Here is a 6,329-nt window from a genome sequence, read left to right on the forward strand (position 1 = left end):
GTTCCAACCGCCGTTTCAAGTGATCCTAACATTTTTCAGAACTTTCAAGCAGCTGAGGCTACAGGTAGTGCCAGCTAGTTCTTTGGTTTTGGATGCCCATCTTCTTTATGTTGTCCAGGTAGCAGGATCAGACTTCCTTCTTGGGCTCAACGGCCTTTTTTGACTTCTTAGACTTAATAAGCCTGTTTTTTTTTTTTTTTTTTTTTTTTCCCGGCCTTCAGAGCTATTTTTTGGTCTGGATTCCTGAGAGCCAAAGGTACCTTTGCATTAGCGTGAGTCCGGTAAAGCGCGTTCCTTCTGAGCCTTACCAGCTGACGCTTCGTGATGGTGTGCTTGCGTCCACTCTAGGAGACACCAGCAGGGGTCGCGGCTGAAGAATGTGCCCTTGGGGTTCATTACTGAGTTTAGATCTTTTAGGACTTCTGCCGATTGTCTGAGCAGTGAAAAGTTGCTTTGAGCCCTGAGGAGGAATGACCTGCGGTGAACTCATTGGATAGGCAGGCCTGGATGAAGAGTCGGTAGGGGTGGGCCCTTCTGTGGGGCTCCGTTTTGCGCTTGCCAGGGAAGCACTTACTCCACTGAGCCATCTCCCCAGCCTCTGGACTGGGAATTTGGCGCGGCAGTCATTGCCTTGGCTGTTGGGGTCGCGGGGATCCCAGGGTGAGACATGCAGGCAGGGTCTCACGGGGGTGGCCCGTCTTTCTTTTAGAATGTGAGCCTGGGGTTACTGTTCAAAAGTGTGAAACAGCTGGTCTTAATTTGAAATCGCCGCGAGACTTTCAGACTTCATTTTCTGCTGCACCGCAACGAAGGTCAGCCCAGCGTCTCACCGCGCCCGCCCTCCTCCTGGACTCGGGCTGAGTTCTTCAGGGGTCCTGGTTTCCGTTCCCCCTCACTCAGGGCGAAGTGAGCTGCCGTTTTAAAATCGCTTCACGGACGCAGTGGTCCCTTCACCCTCCCCGGCCGCCCGCTCTCCTCCGTCCGCTCCTCATCCGCTCCCTCGCTGGCTTCTCCAGCTGTGCGTCGCCGCGCGGAGGTTCCCACCCGGGGCCACAGGGGCTGTCACAGCCGCTCTGTGCGTCCAGCTCCGGTCAAACCTCCCAGAACGCGGGGGCCAGGCTTCTTGTATTTTTACGTTTTGCTATTTGCGCTTCAAAGTTCTTTCTCTGGCATAATTATTTTTTAAATGTGCTAAATGTTGTGTTTTCAGAAAATGAGACCAAGATTTCTTACATTTTTTACATGCCAAACAGGGCTATTAAGAAAACCTTGTTTTTAACTTTAGGGTAAGACAAAAGGCCACTCACAGCTAGGCCGAAATAGCTCAGTTGGGAGAGCGTTAGACTGAAGATCTAAAGGTCCCTGGTTCAATCCCGGGTTTCGGCAGAGCATAAACCTTTTCATCCCTTTTGGTAACAGCTTTCTGCAAATACTAAGCCCACCGTATCACCTGTAAGACAAACTGCGTCAATTTTCCATTCTCGCGCAAAATGCGCCGCTCTCCGCCTTCCCGCTCAAGTCCCCCGCAGTGCCCCCGCACCAGGTCGGGTGGCAGCCGTCTCGGGCGGAGCTCTGCCAGGCGCTGGCGAGGGAGGCCTGCGTTCCAGCCCAGCATCACACAAAAACACAGTTTAAAACAAGCAAGCGCACAGGGTGTGCAACACTCCAGTCACCGTTGGTTTCTTGCTTCTCCTGCGTTGGGTGACTAACAGAAAGTGCACGATAGCACAACTTCTCAAGTCCTCTGCAGGCGCTGCACTGTGTCCCCGGGCTGTGGGTGAGGACACTGCGTGAGCTTTGCGTGGGGAAGGACTCGTGGACCCCGAGGACGATCGGGGAGCGGGGAAGCACATGACTAAGCTGCTCTCCCTCCCGCGCCGTCTTGCGCACGGGGAAGCGGGGACGGTGCGCGCGGAGCCCGCCACCTGCACCCGTGACCTCGCCCGAGGCGCAGCACAGAAGACGGGTTCGCGCTGCGGACCCAGAGCCCTGTGTGGTGCCATGGCTGCATGCCGGCTGATGTGGGTTCGGGGTCCCCGCCGCCGCCGCCGGGTGGAAGCGGGACTGGGCTACGCGGAGCAGGAGAGGGTCTTTCTCCAGGGCGGCGGTCACGGGGTGCGGCGCGCACGTGCAGGCGGCCAGGGAATGGGAAGGCTGGCGTGGACTCAGGTTCCCGCGTGGGCTCACACAGGCGGAGGTCGCCGCCGCACCGCCACGCCTGGGCGAAGACCCTCAGGGTCGACGCGGGAGCCCGGGTCGGTCCAGGAGTCACAGACGCGTCGCGGGTGCCTGGAGAGTATATCACTCGTGGGAGCCCGTAAACAGAGGAGTTCCCCGTGCCTCAGTCACGGAAGGCTCCACCTCGCTCCCGGGACATGGCCTCCAGGGCTGGGGCCGAAGCCAGAGCGCGCAGGGCTCCCACATCATCGCCCTGGGCCGGCTCGACAAAGTCTATGGAGAAAGGGGCAAAGGAAAAAGAATCTGCTTAACACTGTGAGAATGTAGAAGCAAAGAGTTCATGAGTTACATAACAGCTAAGAATAAGTGGCCGGTTAGCTCAGTTGGTTAGAGCGTGGTGCTAATAACGCCAAGGTCGCGGGTTCGATCCCCGTACGGGCCAACTGTAAGAGCTTTTGAACACTGGCTCCCGACCACTCCACCTCCACTAGGATACAACTGCTCCTAATTTGAAAGAAAGTTAAATCAAACTCCCTGTACCCATCCGGAATCTTACTTTCGTTTTGCTTTAAAAGTAAACCAACCAATCAAGCGCGAGGGAAACTGAGTGGTGCAGTGGGGCGCGGCAGAGGCACTCGAGGAGGGGGAGTGCGGAAGGAAGGAATCTGCCTGTGCGCTGTCGGTGACGCTGCAAGAACTGAAGGCTCAGGGCGCGAGTTCCTGCAGCTCTGGCGCGGACTGCGCTCGGCGCCGGCGTCCGGAGGAGGGGCGGAGCCCCGTGCACTAGTCACCTGCGCTCCCCCTTCTGGCCGGCGACTGCTGCTACCCAGCCGAACCCAGGAGTCCCCAGGGGTCCCTGCGTCCAGTACGCGGCGGGAACTACGAAGACACCAACTGGCAGGGTACCCTGCGTGAAGGCATCCGTGGAGAAGGCAGGTGGAAAACCTCGGTGTCCTCGGTTTAACGCCTCTCTTTACACGCCTTTCCCACACACTCTTCTCTAAAGTCCAGGACAGTGGCAAGGTGAAAATAACCTTTGGCTTTCGGTTCCAGAGCGCAGCTTCGGAGTAGCAGCCACTCTGGAGGGAGTGGGCGGGAGCGCGAGGTCAATTCTGGCCACTACGGAGGCTAAAAGTTGAGCTAAGCGAGCCAGCCAGGAGTCGAACCTAGAATCTTCTGATCCGTAGTCAGACGCGTTATCCATTGCGCCACTGGCCCGTGCCCGGAGACGTTTTGATAAATCTCGGTGTTCAGCGGTGTTTTGTGCCGCAGGGACTGAGAGAAGGCGTAATTCAGGCAACAACTATTATCAAAGCCTACTCTGGAAAAGCATGTTTATTTGCATGATACATATTCACATAAAATATCTTTTTTGAAAACCATGACCGGGTCGGGACTGGGGGTGCAGCCTATAATCCCAGCACTCGGGAGGATGAGGGAGGATGATCACTGAGAACTCAAGGCCGGCCCGAGCTGCGTAACAAGACCGTCTCCAGAAAACCAAAACAAGACAAAAGCAAACAAAAAAGAACACAATGGCCAATTTTCTCTTTGGGATACCAGTTGTGTGATAGGTGAACATTCATTCCTTCAAGGTAATAGTTATGTCTTCTTTTTACGCCGAGTTTTGAGCTCTTCATTTGTTTGCCAGCGCCTGACCTGCGCTGATTTTTTTTTTTTTAAAGCTGTTTAAACAGCAAAACCGGTGGACATGACAGGTAGCCGGTAAGAATGGACTTTGTCCAGACGGGGACTTGGCTTCCCCTGGCTTTGAGAGGTTGGCCAGAAGCCACCTGAGCCCAGGTGGAGCCTCCATCGCCTCCCACATTTGCGCCCAGCGCACAGGGTGATCGCTGAAACCCTTACAATGGGTTTGAGGGATCACAAACTCACCTCAGTACATCCAACTATCTGGGTGTCTGTGGATGGAGGACAAACCGGACTCGATTCCTGCGGACGTGACCCGGGTGTTACCGGCTCGCCGAAGAACGTCAGGCTCGCTGGCGCCCCCGGAAGGGTCAGGTCGAAAGTAGGAAATGAAAAAAAAAAAAAAAAATGTAGGAAATGCCACTTAGGAAGTTGGCGGAAGGATGTGACTAAATGACAATGTGACTACAGTAAACTTTGGGATCCAGAGAGAAAATGTAACCTCTGTGAGCAGGATCTGAACCTAGCCAGGGAGTCCCCATTGGATTTCGAGTCCAGCACCTTAACCTTAACCACACAGCCACTACAGCTGTGCACTACCAGTGCTGTCCTCAATGAATTGAGACCCGACATGGGGACAGTTGCCATGCAGTACAAAGAACAGAACAGTGCCCTCCACACTCTCTTTCACGGGCCTCCTGACTGTGGACACCAAGGGGTCAGCACAGCCCTGCCTGTACTTGTGGTCCCTTTGAGCATGGGCACCGTGCCAGCCCCTGCAGACTTGCTCGTCTTGGTTGCCTTCCACAGCGCAAGTCAAGATCTGGTGGGGAAGAAACCCCTGATCCCACCCAGAGTCGTTGGAGCACTGGGCCAAGAATAAGCCCGCTCCTGCCACAGCCTCTCTGTGCACCACGGAGCCACCAAGCTCCCATGCATCAGGTCAGGCAGCTCGCCAGCTCCTTGCCGCCCTCATCCCAGACACATGGGGACAGGATAACAGAGGTGTCTCACCAGGCGGGGGCCGCAGTGCTGTCCTTGGTTCCACCTTGGTTGGCCTCGAACTTAGCAGTCCTTCTGCCTGAGCCTCTGAAGTGCTAGCACTACAGGGTGCACCACCATGCCCACCTTTCATGGCAATTCCAGCTTTTCACAGACTATGGGCTGTCTTTGTTGCTTTTTCCATTGCTGAAACAAACATGCACACCCAAAGTGGGAGGAGGAAGGCTCATTTGGCTCACAGGCTGCAGAGTTGCACTGCATGATCAGCTGGCCCCAAAGGAGGGTGGCAAGGCAGGGCAAGGCAGAGGGGCATCGCAGAGGAGAAGTGCCCACGGCGTGTGCGACAGGCAGAGGCAGCGAGTGGCCAGCCTTTCCCTTTTGTCCCATGCGGACTTCCTGCCTGTGCATGGTGCCACCTGGTAGTATGATAATCCTAGTCGGTGGGTTCATTTAGTCATCATCACCCCAATCCCACAATCATACCCTGTATCCCCACATCACACAGTCTTGATCCAGCCACCCATGAACTGCACCCATGGCCACCTGAGCCCTGTGGCTGTTTGTCATAACAAAGCCACCACATGTAAGTGACACCTTTGACTTTAGTTTTCTCTCATTCTATGTCAGGGAATTCTCTTTGCTCTCCCTTCAGAATGTGCCCAGATCTGACAAATTTCTCACCAATGTAACATTGAATCTAACAGACTTTGGTACAGTGTTGATCAATAGTCACGTTGGCTGTCATGGGAGTAATTCCCAGAGCCCTCAGCCTGTACCTGAGCTCTCAGCTTCGGCGCGCTCTTCCACAGTACATCCTTGAGCGCACTGGCGGGCACGGCCTCCGGGCCTCTGCATGGCCCTTTCCTCTGCTTGGACACCCCTGCTTTAGTACACATGACTCAGTCTCTGGCCCAAATCTCTACCAAAATATCACCCAATCTGTTCAACACAATTATATCTAAAATTATAAGTTCCCCTCATCCCAGCGCTTTTCCTTCCTTCACTGATTCTTCTCCATATTGCTTATGGCCATTTCTACACTCACCAAATAACTTACTGGAGTCCTGTCGGTCTCCCCATGAGAAGGCAAATGTCCCAACAGTGGGGATTTCGCTTACTGCCAAATTCTTAGGTCTGGGAGATGATGAAATGCCTTATATATTTCTTGAAGGAAGTACACTTTCTTATCTCATTTTGCACAAGGAGATAAGATGGAAGGAGACCATCAAGCCTCCTGGCTCAGCATAATATATGAGTGGATCCAGCCCTTAGGGACTGTGGGCGAGACGCTCCAGCCCTGTGTGTTTCATGCCTTTGTGCACACTGGGCGTTGTGGGCTGGCCCAGCATAGAACCTATGGGGTGGTAGGCGTGAGCCACATTCCTGGGGATCTCACCTGGGCCTCTCGGGTCCTGGTACAGCAAAAACCAGGAACTCACTGTTTCCCCCTGGGGACCTTTGCCGTGTTAGGCAAATGTGATACCCACTAACCACTACACCAT

The 6,329-nt window shown here is 54.6% G+C and overlaps 3 non-coding genes across 3 annotated transcripts; 2 read left to right on the forward strand and 1 right to left on the reverse strand.

Moving 5' to 3' along the window:
* Positions 1 to 1,313: 1,313 nt before the first annotated feature.
* On the forward strand, positions 1,314 to 1,386 carry Trnaf-gaa. Its single transcript has one exon. It is a non-coding gene; the product is annotated as a tRNA-Phe (tRNA).
* A 1,160-nt stretch (positions 1,387 to 2,546) lies between these two features.
* Trnai-aau lies at positions 2,547 to 2,620 on the forward strand. The gene has a single exon. It is a non-coding gene; the product is annotated as a tRNA-Ile (tRNA).
* A 703-nt stretch (positions 2,621 to 3,323) lies between these two features.
* Trnar-acg lies at positions 3,324 to 3,396 on the reverse strand. Its single transcript has one exon. It is a non-coding gene; the product is annotated as a tRNA-Arg (tRNA).
* Positions 3,397 to 6,329: the final 2,933 nt, after the last annotated feature.

Source organism: Octodon degus, unplaced genomic scaffold (assembly GCF_000260255.1).
Source record: "Octodon degus isolate 3935 unplaced genomic scaffold, OctDeg1.0 scaffold00023, whole genome shotgun sequence".
Lineage (NCBI taxonomy): Eukaryota > Metazoa > Chordata > Mammalia > Rodentia > Octodontidae > Octodon > Octodon degus.